The sequence below is a fragment of the Ictalurus punctatus genome, chromosome 10 (genome assembly GCF_001660625.3).
Source record: "Ictalurus punctatus breed USDA103 chromosome 10, Coco_2.0, whole genome shotgun sequence".
Taxonomy (NCBI): domain Eukaryota; kingdom Metazoa; phylum Chordata; class Actinopteri; order Siluriformes; family Ictaluridae; genus Ictalurus; species Ictalurus punctatus.
This window is the reverse complement of record NC_030425.2, coordinates 27,178,327-27,190,637: the sequence shown is the minus strand read 5'-3', so window position 1 is coordinate 27,190,637 and position 12,311 is coordinate 27,178,327. Positions and strand designations below refer to the sequence as shown.

The following is a 12,311-nucleotide window of genomic DNA, read 5'->3' as shown; positions in this document are numbered from 1 at the left end:
TAACGTTCCACCATTTCAAATTGCTGCAGCACAGAGCCAAAACCCTAACACAAATCCCGCCATGGTTCAATTACTTATGAGCTGGACTGAATGATTATAGACCGGCCAACACTGAGAACGGGGGGGGGGGGGGGGGGGGGGGGGGCGCCTTTACGACAACAAAATAAATAAATAAATAAATAAATAAATAAATAAGTCAAGCCTTGGACAAATTATAAAACCAGTTTAGTTGGAACAAAGCGAGGATAATAATGGATTGGAATCGATTTAGCTGTGTCACCTCGTTCGGCCCGGGGCTATTAACTTCGTGAGATTAAGGCTAACGAGAGATAACTGTGGACAGCAGCATAACTCGCATGATAAAAATGGTTCGTCTTATGAGGCTAAATCTAATTACTGGCCATCCTGCCACACACACACACACACACACACACACACTTTACAGCTCATAGTCTTACTGAACATTTCTATATCCAGCTAGCATATTTCATTCCATTATATCAGGGGTTCCAGAACTAGGGGTTGCTTGATTTACAATGAAAGTATTCTAGGCCTTTATCGAGTACTAACACGAACCGATTTTCCAATTAACCGATTTTTTGTTAATGTTTCAATTTTAAGATATAATATAAAAATATAAAATCCTTTGGAATTTTATTTATTTATTTATTTTTATTTTATAAACGTAAGGTCAGAGGCGCTCTAAAATGTGGTCGACTGTGACTGACGTCACTTCCAAATACAAGACACGCCCCATAGTATACTCCGACCCCCGACACCGATTGGCAGGTTTCTGTGCAAGGCTTTGGAAATGCAAACGCAAAGGGATTTGATATTCCGTTTGAATTTTAGCAGGCGCCGTACACGACCCCGAGGAAGTGAAATAGTAAATTGCTATTGCTACTTTGATAGGACAGGATCATAACTCGTAAGACACGGGAAATGCAATTGCAAATGATAATAATAATAATAATAATAATAATAATAATAATAATAATAATAATAATCATCTTTATTTATCACATATACATATGCACAGAGAAATTATTTTCTTCGCATACCCCAGCATGTCAAGAAGTTGGGGTCAGAGCGCAGGGTCAGCCATGATACAGCGCCCCCTGGAGCAGAGAGGGTTAAGGGCCTTGCTCAAGGGCCCAACAGTGCCAGCTTGGCAGTGCTGGGGCCTGAACCTTCCGATCATTAACCCAGAGCCTTAACCGCCAAGCCACCACTGCCCCACTGGACTTCGCGTTTCCATTTGAAATTTGGCAGACACCATACGTTCATGTAAACGAAAACGGTAATACTTTCTTTGCGTTTTCATTTGAATGAGGTCACAATTTATGCGTCCCCGATTAGGAAACGCAACTGCAAAGACAGCCTGCAATCGCTTGTGAAAATCGTCCGCAAAATACTTCCACAGACATCTTGGTGAAGCTAAGCCCATAAGATTTATTTCGTAAAGAATCTGTGGTACGAATAAATCAAAATGACTCCTGACTCATAACCGTAATAAGATAGCTGCGTTTAAAATAAATACATTAAAAGCCATAATAGCTTCAGTTTTCAGTCTTCAAGAGCGCACAGAAATGCCAATCTAGTCCTATTTTAATGGATCGCTTCTTTGATCAATTGTCAGCTAAAATGTTCAAACGTGGGGTTTACAAGATGAGAATTTCAGCTCATCGCACGGATTTGTGCTCGTTTAGCGGTATCAGACGGTTTACAACAGCTCTCGATGCTCCGTAGATAATCTCCATTCCTTAAGCATTAACATGAAAATCATCTGGAAAACAACTAATGAGCTCTCGGCCTTTCGTCCGCATCTAGTATTCACATGCACTCTCGTTTGTCTGCATGCCGCACGCACGATCGCCTGGCATTTCTCCCGTATAATACGAAAGCAAGTTAGTGAGCTGGGTAATGTGAAGAGTCAGGCAGCCAGCCAACAGATCATTATATTATACCAGGACTATACATCTTTTTAAAAAAGTCGTCTATATTTTTATTGTTCCGCGTTTTAAACTCAACCGACTTGTGAGACTTGTGCTGCGAGAGACGATAGGAAGCGCTCCCTGAAGTGTTTCTATACTGATGGAATGAGGCAAAAACCTCTCTGCACACAGGATAGGAGAGATCATTTTTTCTCCAAAATGCCAATTCAGACAGGATATATATTACATGGAGTTATTTCTACAAGTGCTTTTATAATGGGCGCAATATTTCCAGAAAGTCGGATAGTGAGTGAAAGCAAACCTAGCTGGCAAAAAAATACTTTTTAAAAAAAAAAATTACACATTATCAGTGATATCTAACCTAGCACGCGAGCAAAACCAACTAATGAGTGAAAGCTAACGTAGCAAGCGAAAGCTAACCTAGAGCCTGAAAGCTCTAGTAACTGCAAACAAAGCAATCAAGCAAAGATGAACCTAGTGAATGAAAACTGGGTGAAAGCTAACCTAGCGAGGGAAAACGAACATAGCGGGCAGAAACTAAATCAGTGAAATTTAACCGAGCAAGTGATAACTAACCTAGTGACTGAAAGCTGATCTACCGAGTGAAAGATTTTCATCCCTCAAATGCACTTTTTTTTTTCTCTTTTAAATTAAAACACTTTTAATTAATCCACTGTAAAACAAAACTAACTTAGCAAGGAAAGGCTAATCTAGGGAGTGAAAGCTAACCTAGCAAGCGAATGCTAATCTAGGGAGTGAAAGCTAACCTAGCAAGCGAATGCTAATCTAGGGAGTGAAAGCTAACCTAGCAAGCGAATGCTAATCTAGGGAGTGAAAGCTAACCTAGCAAGCGAATGCTAATCTAGGGAGTGAAAGCTAACCTAGCAAGCGAATGCTAATCTAGGGAGTGAAAGCTAACCTAGCAAGCGAATGCTAATCTAGGGAGTGAAAGCTAACCTAGCAAGCGAATGCTAATCTAGGGAGTGAAAGCTAACCTAGCAAGCGAATGCTAATCTAGGGAGTGAAAGCTAACCTAGCAAGCGAATGCTAATCTAGGGAGTGAAAGCTAACCTAGCAAGCGAATGCTAATCTAGGGAGTGAAAGCTAACCTAGCAAGCGAATGCTAATCTAGGGAGTGAAAGCTAACCTAGCAAGCGAATGCTAATCTAGGGAGTGAAAGCTAACCTAGCAAGCGAATGCTAATCTAGGGAGTGAAAGCTAACCTAGCAAGCGAATGCTAATCTAGGGAGTGAAAGCTAACCTAGCAAGCGAATGCTAATCTAGGGAGTGAAAGCTAACCTAGCAAGCGAATGCTAATCTAGGGAGTGAAAGCTAACCTAGCAAACGAATGCTAATCTAGGGAGTGAAAGCAAATCTGACCAAACAAAAAGGTTTACCTAGTGAGCAAAAACTGATTAAAAGCTAACAAATGAGCAAAAGCTATCCTAGCAAGTGAAATATTTCCATCCCATCAAATGCTCTCTCTTTTGAAATTACAACCTCGAATCGATTCATGCTGAAAAAGTGCACCGTCACTCACTTTGCCTACACAATATCATTAATATCAACTGGCTACAGCAGAACGTTCCAGAACCTCCTGCCAGAACCGGTCAGAGGTTTTCCCCTCGATTACTTCAGACATCGTGAGGTTTTGCTGATGCTGTTTGAGGACAGTCGTCCATCAGCATGGTGCAGTGAGGACACACCACATTACTTCTCTCTTTTAGGATCATCATCATCATCATCATCATCATCATCATCATCATCATCCACTCGCCAAATGCAGCAGCCTGACAGGGCATCATAAATACCACGGAGCGCTCTGGATCCTATTAAAGACGGTCAATTAAGGGACAGACTGAGAAAGGTAGCTTTAAAAACAACTGAGCAAAGGGAAGAACGGAGAGAACACGTCATGAAAAACAGAGAAAGAACGTGAACCGTGTCCCCCCGAGATGGCGAAAGAGAGAAGAATTATCAAATAAAATGATGAACAGAAAAAATAGAAGAATAAAAAAAAAAAAACAGTGAAAAAGTGAAAGTGGTAAAGAAAGTTAAAAGCGATTAAAAAGAAAGAAAGAAAAGAAACCAGGAGAGATAAGACAGCAAGGAACAAGAAAAATACAAAAATGAAAACAACTACAACAGGAATCCAAGAAAGGAAGAAGGAGGGAAGAAATGGGCAAGAAAGAAACCCCCCCAAAAAATTGTGTACAGAATAGTGACACCGTAATGGATAAAATGTGCAAAAGAAAGCAACAAAAAGAAAGGAAAAGGAATGGATAAAATCATGGTAAACAAAAGAGAAAGAAGGGGGGGGGGCATGAAAGAAATCAAAATAAATAAATAAATGAAAATTATTAGGAAGGACAGAGTGTTCAAGGATGTAGAAATGGATCGACTTGCAAAAGAAAAGAACTATGGAAGGCAAGAAAAAAAAGAAAAGAAAAGGAATAAAGAAACAAAAGGGTGAGAAAACAGGGGGAATAAGAAAAATAGGAAAGGAAAAGAAAAATGGGAAAAAGAGGAAAGTAAGAAAGACGGAATGATCATGAAGGACAAAATACCGCCGCATGTAAAACAGACAAAATAAGAAAAGGAACATAACGACAGAAAGGAAAAAAGAAAGCAAGTAAGATGAAGAGAATCGTTCCGAAGGACAGTAAAATGAAGGATGTAACGGACAGACTAACTGAGTAAAAGAAAGACAAAAAAGAAAGAAAGGGAATTTGTCCTGTGGTCTATAAATTCACGATGAAGCTCGGTGATTTGGTGCTAAAACTTCCTCAGGATTATTAACCCTTCGTGTCACGCCGACGTGCTGCTACTAGCCATTAAAATGCCTCGGATGACCGAAACCCTACGGTTCGTTATCCGAGGAGGCGATAAAAATGACAAACGATCATTTCTCAGAGCCCAAGCGGCTATCGCATACAACCATGCCGTTTACTCCAACGAAGGAGGCGAGCTGCTTATCACAGACCAGGAGGAAACTGCAGCTCATGCATTTCCACACTGATCTGAAACCAGTTTCCTGTCCAAATAAAAAACGGCTTCAAGAGGACTTCGAGAACAGCCGACACGGGATCGGTCCGAAAGTGTAACGTTTACTCTGATCGGTTATCTCAGTCGAACAGACGTTCAGCAACAAGCCACGCCAAATCGAGGAGAACTGCGCTACATCGGACGCACGGTGGACCTGACGACCTTTACGCGTTTGGCGCAGGAAGTACGCATTTTAACTGCAGCCTACATGATATCACGCACAAGCCTTATCCAGCCCAAATCCCACCCTCCCCGCTAAAAAAAAAACAACAACAACAACAACAACACAAAAAAAAACCACACTAATTGACATATTAATCGGGAACGATCGATGGTCGTGTACGTGTTTTGAACGCTCCGATATTAACGCTGATCTGAAATCATCCTGGAACGTCACGTGTACAGTCTGGAGGTGGTGATTATGACGTAACGTGTCTCCAAGGTGATTGGGTCAGAAAAATAAATAAACGGACTGTAAACTGCGGTGCCGTTCAAGTGCGCTCACGATTTTTCTAACAGGACTAGAACTCGGCATCACTGACCCTCCGGAAGCCCCGCCCCATTCGCCTCATCAGGCATTACTAATCGTATGGTTGGTGCTCTTGTGTCGATTCAATTTTCTCATTTTCTGTCACGGTTAATGGAAAAAAAATAAAAAAAAAAATAAAAAATGTCTTACGTTCATTAACGTGAAATAAAACCAAAAAATAAATAAATAAATAAATAAATAAATAAATAAATAAAGTGTATGTTTGACCTGGCGAGCATTCGACGAGTTTACAGTGAACAGATCAGTTAACGATATTTTGTAGGGATGTTTCCGAAAATAGCGAAAAATACCACATTTCTGGGACGACGGAGAAAACGGGCCTAAAATGTCGTCGTGCTAAGCGCAGGCATGTTTAAATAGCACACTCACTGCAGTTGAACCTGGAGCGCATGTACACACAGGGTTTTTACGCTAAATCACCAGGTGTTCGCGCTCCTCCGTCTTAGAAAAGGTTACACACCTGCTTTTGATTCATCGCTGTACGCAATCGGGTGAAAGAATCGGACGATTTTTGGATCGATTTAAAACTCAACGATTGAAAAGAATCAAAATAAGACGGACAACTGCTTTTAAAACAAATAAATACATTGTATTTTTAAACCGATATGTAAAAAGGCTAGCAAGGTGACTCGGCCATAGCTTTGACACTCTCGTCGCCGCTCGGAAATTAACAGCGCGATCAGCCCGGATTCGGAATAACGCTGGACACGTGTCGATCGGAGGATACCGGATCCGATCACGTCATATCGTAGCACATTCAGTGGTACTGTCAAATATCGAATCGTTGCCTTATGAAGCCTGAGGTTACACCTCAAATAGATAACATCAGGTAACTATGTTTATTAGAAATGCCACAGGTTTTTATTTATTTATTTATTTAAAATGGCTGAAAAGAGACACAATGGCAGTACAAAAGAAGACAATACAGCAGCTTATATATATATATATATATATATATATATATATATATATATATATATATATATATATATATATATATATATATATATATATATATATATATATATATATATATATATATATATATATATATACACATACACACACACACACACACACACACAGTTCTGTCTTAGACAAGTGATTTGTGAAAGGACGATCAAAAATGCCATCTGTTTTTAGACCTGCCTTTCCACACTAACACACACACACACACGACTATACATTCTTGGTATGTCGGGTACAGGTTGTTCTTTTGAAGTCTTCTTACTTTAATAACAATTATAATAGCTATTCAGAAACATAAACATGTCCCTTGAAGGAGTGGCAATAGTTCCACGTAGCCACCTACGCACGCACACACGGTAACGTAACAAAAAGATCAGCAGAGCATAAAGGCCATTCCGTCACGCATTATTACTCTCCATTATTCTCCCTCTAACTTTACTTCCTATAGACATAAATCTGGCCTCTTTTTTTTTTTTTTTGCCAAATGTCAACAGTTCAGTTAGAAATGTTTCCAATATCCACATACGGATATTTTATTGAAGGTCATATCGGCATTTAGGAAACTTACTTGTGTTAAATACAGATTTAAAATGAAGAACATGGCAACTGCAGCAGCTTAGTATTCTTACAACTAGCAAAACATGCAACAGTTGCTGATTCAATCAAGAAGATCGAGACGTGGAGGCATGGGGTGGTGCGACGCCACAAACGCAGAGCCGAGTTACTCTTCCCATCCCAAAGCTGATTATTTTCTAACAGCATGACCTGAAGGCTTTTTCTTATTGTTCGAACAGTCATTTGGCAGCGACTACCGTTGATATTTTTCCATTCATAAAGGTGGATTATTTACTCCGGTCATTCCTTTAGAGGAGACACTAAAAAGGTAAGATACACCAAGCACATTTTATCCAATCAAAGTATGAATCACACAAGAGCACATAACGACCAATCACCTTTCAGAATGATTTCCACTGACCAATCACTGTTCAGCTAAAGCTTTAGTGAGTTTTTAAATACCTCATGATGCAACAATGCTCAAAACTGATCATTTCACTGTCGAACTATCGATTCGATTTTAGCCTCACATGTATCATCACAACCAGCCATTACTGGGTAAGACCACCGTTGAAGTCCAAAAGCAGGACTAGTCAAGACAGATCTTACGGGGGGCGAAGTCCAAATGCGACCGGGTCAAGATCAGGTCCGAAAACCATAAGCCATCAAATCCTTTCCATATCCAAGCCTTTACTTGCACCAAGCACTGCACCAATGATTATTCTGTTTTCTAGAAGCAATTACTTCTTGTATACGTAAAAAAAAAAAACGCGCCAATATTATTATTATTATTATTATTAACAAAATTCTTAGTCAAGATCAAGACCATATTTAGTGAGACCAATGCCCAAGATTGAGACAAGTCCAAGTATCAATGCCAAGAAGTCTGACACAGAGTCAATACAGAAAACCCTAATCACACAGTCACACCCTGAACATCGTAGAGAACCACAAACACGCATTCATTTACACTTACGGCATTCGGCAGACGCCCTTATCCAGAGCGACTTATATTTCTCTCATGTATACACCTGAGCAGTTGAAGGTTAAGGGCCTTGCTCAAGGGCCTGGTAGATTGGCAGTGCTGGGGCTTGAACTCCTGACCTTCTTATCATTAACCCAGATCCATTAACCACTGAGCCACCACTTCCACCAACCAGCAACATTAAAATACTGATATACAGTAATATAAATAAACAAACAAACAAATAAATAAATAAACAAACCTAAGCTAACCTCTACTGATTCTTGTGGTTTGGACGCAACGATAATCAATGCACTTTCAAGCTCAAGCCCCAAATGAGCATCAGGGGATCTTTGAGCTTTAGACTCGTTGACGCCTGATGGAGATTAATATGGAGGGAACTTTTAACGCGTGCATGAAACATGTACACAGTCCGATCTATACAGTCCGAGCATGAAATATGCACGAGTGTAGATTTATTCCTGCTCCTGGAATATATACATTTTATCATAAAAAAAATTTAATTCTGAGCTTATTGAGACTAATCTGGGGAACACAGACATGCCAATATGGACCTGGGTCCTGTTTCCCGTTTGTGAGGAATCGGAAAGTCCAGGCAGGTATTTAAGGGGATTTTGACTTTAGCGTTGCCTGGAAATCGTTGGCGAATTGAACAGGTCGGCTGAAACACCACTCAGATTTGATTTCCATTTGGACTGATATTTTTTTTAGACACATCCATAACACATCATCAGGAAGGATTCAGAAGGCATTGCTCATCCCTGTTCATGGCTTCATTCTCAAACTATTGATAGATAAAATTGAGAGCTTTTCAGCCCTCAGACGTAATATCATGACCAGATCATCGAAACCATGAATATTCATAACGTACTTGATATACTGTGATCTTTATATGAGACGTAGCAGATTATTGTCATTACTACTACATCAATTTAAGTTCACGTTACTATTAGATTTCTTTGTGAAGAAAATCAAGAAAGTCTAGCCAAAATCAAAGGCATAAAATAAATAAATAAAAAATCAATTACATCACGCTCCATATTACGTAATCAGGCCGTTTAACTTTCACACTAGCTCCTCACTACGATGTGGTATGAAAGTTACACGGCGTGATGTAATACGGAGTGTGAGCCATGGGAAAACGACAATAAACGATGTTAATATACCTAACCGAGCGGCATACGTTTTATCCCTTTATTGATCATATTTCGCCCAGTTTGGCTAAAAAGTCTAGAAAATTGTAAAATTCATCCCAAATTGGGAGAAATGTCAGAGAATGTGATGCTCGCGCTAATCCTGATTCCTGTAAGAAAAGCGTCTGGATTCGTGATGCATTATTCGAAATGAACAGAACGTGTACTCTAAACAAATACCAAAGAGGAGATAAAACAAGACGCGCATTATTCACGTTTTTGTTTGTTTTTTTTTACGATTAGAGGTGCGCATCGGGACTGGGATCTTGTGGCACGCGACCCACAAACGTCACGTGTGCTGGAGGTTTTTCAACTTTTAAGCAAGAGCTCAGACAAGAGGCTGAAATAAAGACCAGAACGTTCATGCTTAGTAACTGCCTGGTCGGGGCTGTGTAGATAAACTTAAGACCAGTAGCTTGTTTATGTCCGCGTCTCTCGATGTAGCGGAGGTTGAAAGCGGAAACCTGAAAGCACGGAAAGCTCATAAGAAGCTACTTCACCTGCACTTTTACGGTCACAGGCCTGAGTGGCTATATGGGGTCTGTCGTCCTATAGTGGACGTCAAGCGTTCACGCAACGTTTTGGAACGAAACTGCAGCACAGCAACAACTGCGAACAATATCGGGTCGCTTAGCAACAAGCTAGCTAGCAGACGATACCCAGTTGCATTAGAAACAAGCTATCCGGCGAACATCAGCAAGAACTCTGAGGATTACTCTCAACCTATACACACAGCTTAGTATGGTCAGTGTTCTAGATTTAGCCAAGTCTGTGAAGAAGCAAATGCTGCCCGAAACATTTAAAAGTAGAGAAGGGGAACTTTAGAGTGTTTATAGTATGAGCAGCCATGTTGATTTGACATCACTCCATAAACTCCCATCAGGGGGAAGAAAAAAACAACCCCTCATAGACTTTGTATTGGTTTTAATGGAAACAGTAACATCCCTGTGGGTCTCTACTGGTAATTCGTTGCCTTCTATTAGTGCATGTTATGTCTAGCGGATACAAGTGTGGACCAATAAACATAACGGTTCTAATGATTAGCTAATGGGTTGTCATGGTGTTTGTAGTGGAAACCATTAGAATTTCTGTGATGGTTTCTATTTTTTTTGTTGTTGTTTTTTTTAAAGGAGGCGTTGAGTGTTCTCGATGATTTCCCAATGAATTACTTCACTTTACTTTAAAGCAGCATACCTCTGGGAGATTTTTCCAGATTTTCTCTGGAGGGTTTCCCCAAAAGATTTGAGGAACAGAGTGACAAGTTAGGCCACGCCCACTTCGGGCTTCAATCCGAATACAGATATTTGGATACACGTACAAGTACTGCATTACACTTCTAATCAGAAATCCAAATCGGAAATGAAAAATTATAATAATTTTGTTTCTATGATATTCTCTCCGTCATCAGTGTTATATATATATATATATATATATATATATATATATATATATATATATATATATATATATATATTATTTTCCCTCATGACGCGCCAGGGTAACGAAGTCCGCGTTTTCCTTTGAGTGCGCAATTTGGCACAGTGTGCGTCAGGGTGATCAGCAACACACACACACACACCTACACACACACACACACACCTTATTACAATGGCGTACTATTGTGGCACATTATTTAGTACAGCACTTTTGAATGGATGATCCCTGCGTCGCGTTACAGTTTTCTGCGTAAACGAGAAACAAAGTCCTTCTAGGAATCCTTTACATATAGGATTACATATTGGGGGGGGGGGGGGGGGGGGGGGGTGCATGGATAATAAATAAATAAATAAATAAATAAATATAATGCTCTCAAATTTCCACCAGGTCGCAAAAATCAGCACAAACCGATCTGTGAATCTTTCAGACGCGCATGGGTTGATATTTTTTATTATTTATTTATTTATTTATTTTTTATTCATTTTGCCCATAATTTAAATAAATAAATAAATAAACTTACATGATTATTAAAAAAAGATCTAAAACATGAAGTAAGGTGTCTTGTCTATGCGTGAACAGGCCCCCACTAGGACACACACGCACACACGCACACACGCGCGCGCGCACACACACACACAATAGCCACACTGATTATTATTATTTTTTTTAATTATTATTTTTTTTACCTGTCAATTCAACCTGGTTGTTGTTTTTCCTTCCCCAGCTCAAGCGCACTGCTCTGCCCCTGTCCCCGTCCCTGCGCCCCGAGCGAGATAAATCCCTCTCAAATCCACAGCACGGGTGATGATGATGAAAATGAAGAAGATAAGCAGGTCTCGAGCCCCGCTCAGCATCCCCGCACCGAGCAAACCCGCACCGCGCTCGCGCACATCTGCGGCTCAGCTTCGTGTCCGAATGATCCTCTGGAAGAAAACAAAAAAAACAACAACAACAGAAGGAGAAAAAGATCCAGACTCCGGGCTTGAATGAGACAAAAGCACACAATGGACGCGCTGGGAATCTAAATACACCGGCAAGCCGAGGCTTAATATATGCGTCTGTGTTTTAAAAATGGCGGCCTGCATGTGTGCATTTCAAAATAAGAGTCTAATGAGGCGTTCAAAACCAACCAAACAAACAAAAACAAAGCAAACCAGGGTCAAACAAACAAACAAACAAACAACACATCGATAAATAAATAAATAAATAAATAAATAGCCTAAGGAAACTGTCCAATTATTTTGTTGAAAAAAAAAAACTGCAACAACTTATAATAATAATAATAATAATAAGAAGAAGAACAGGTTCAACAGTGCTGAAAAAAACAAACAAACTCCAACAGAAACCATCATAGAAATTCTAATGGTTTCCACTACAAACACCATTACAAACCATCGGCTCACCATTAAAACCATTACCATTACTGGTCCTTAATGGTATCCACTTGACATAACATGCCACCAAATAGAAGGCAACAACTTAACCGTAGAGAACCACAGGGACCCTTACAGTTTCCGTTAGAACCATTACAATTCCCATTAAAACCCATTACAAATTCTATGAGGGATTCTATTGTTTTTTGTTTTTTTTTAAGCAGGGAAAAAATCAAAGTGCAAAATAGT

The 12,311-nt window shown here is 39.8% G+C and overlaps 1 protein-coding gene across 5 annotated transcripts in view; it reads right to left on the bottom strand.

Moving 5' to 3' along the window:
- The window catches only part of LOC108271057 (CSC1-like protein 2), a 59,499-nt gene extending 47,655 nt beyond the window's left edge, over positions 1 to 11,844 (bottom strand). For 4 of the 5 annotated variants that reach the window (XM_017478273.3, XM_053683380.1, XM_017478272.3 and 1 more), the window contains exon 1: positions 11,376 to 11,843. The gene's annotated coding sequence lies outside the window, so the exon portion shown is untranslated. Of the gene's footprint in view, positions 1 to 11,375 lie in introns of all 5 variants that reach the window. The other variant, XM_053683381.1, reaches the window with a different exon arrangement.
- Between the last annotated feature and the right edge of the window lie 467 nt (positions 11,845 to 12,311).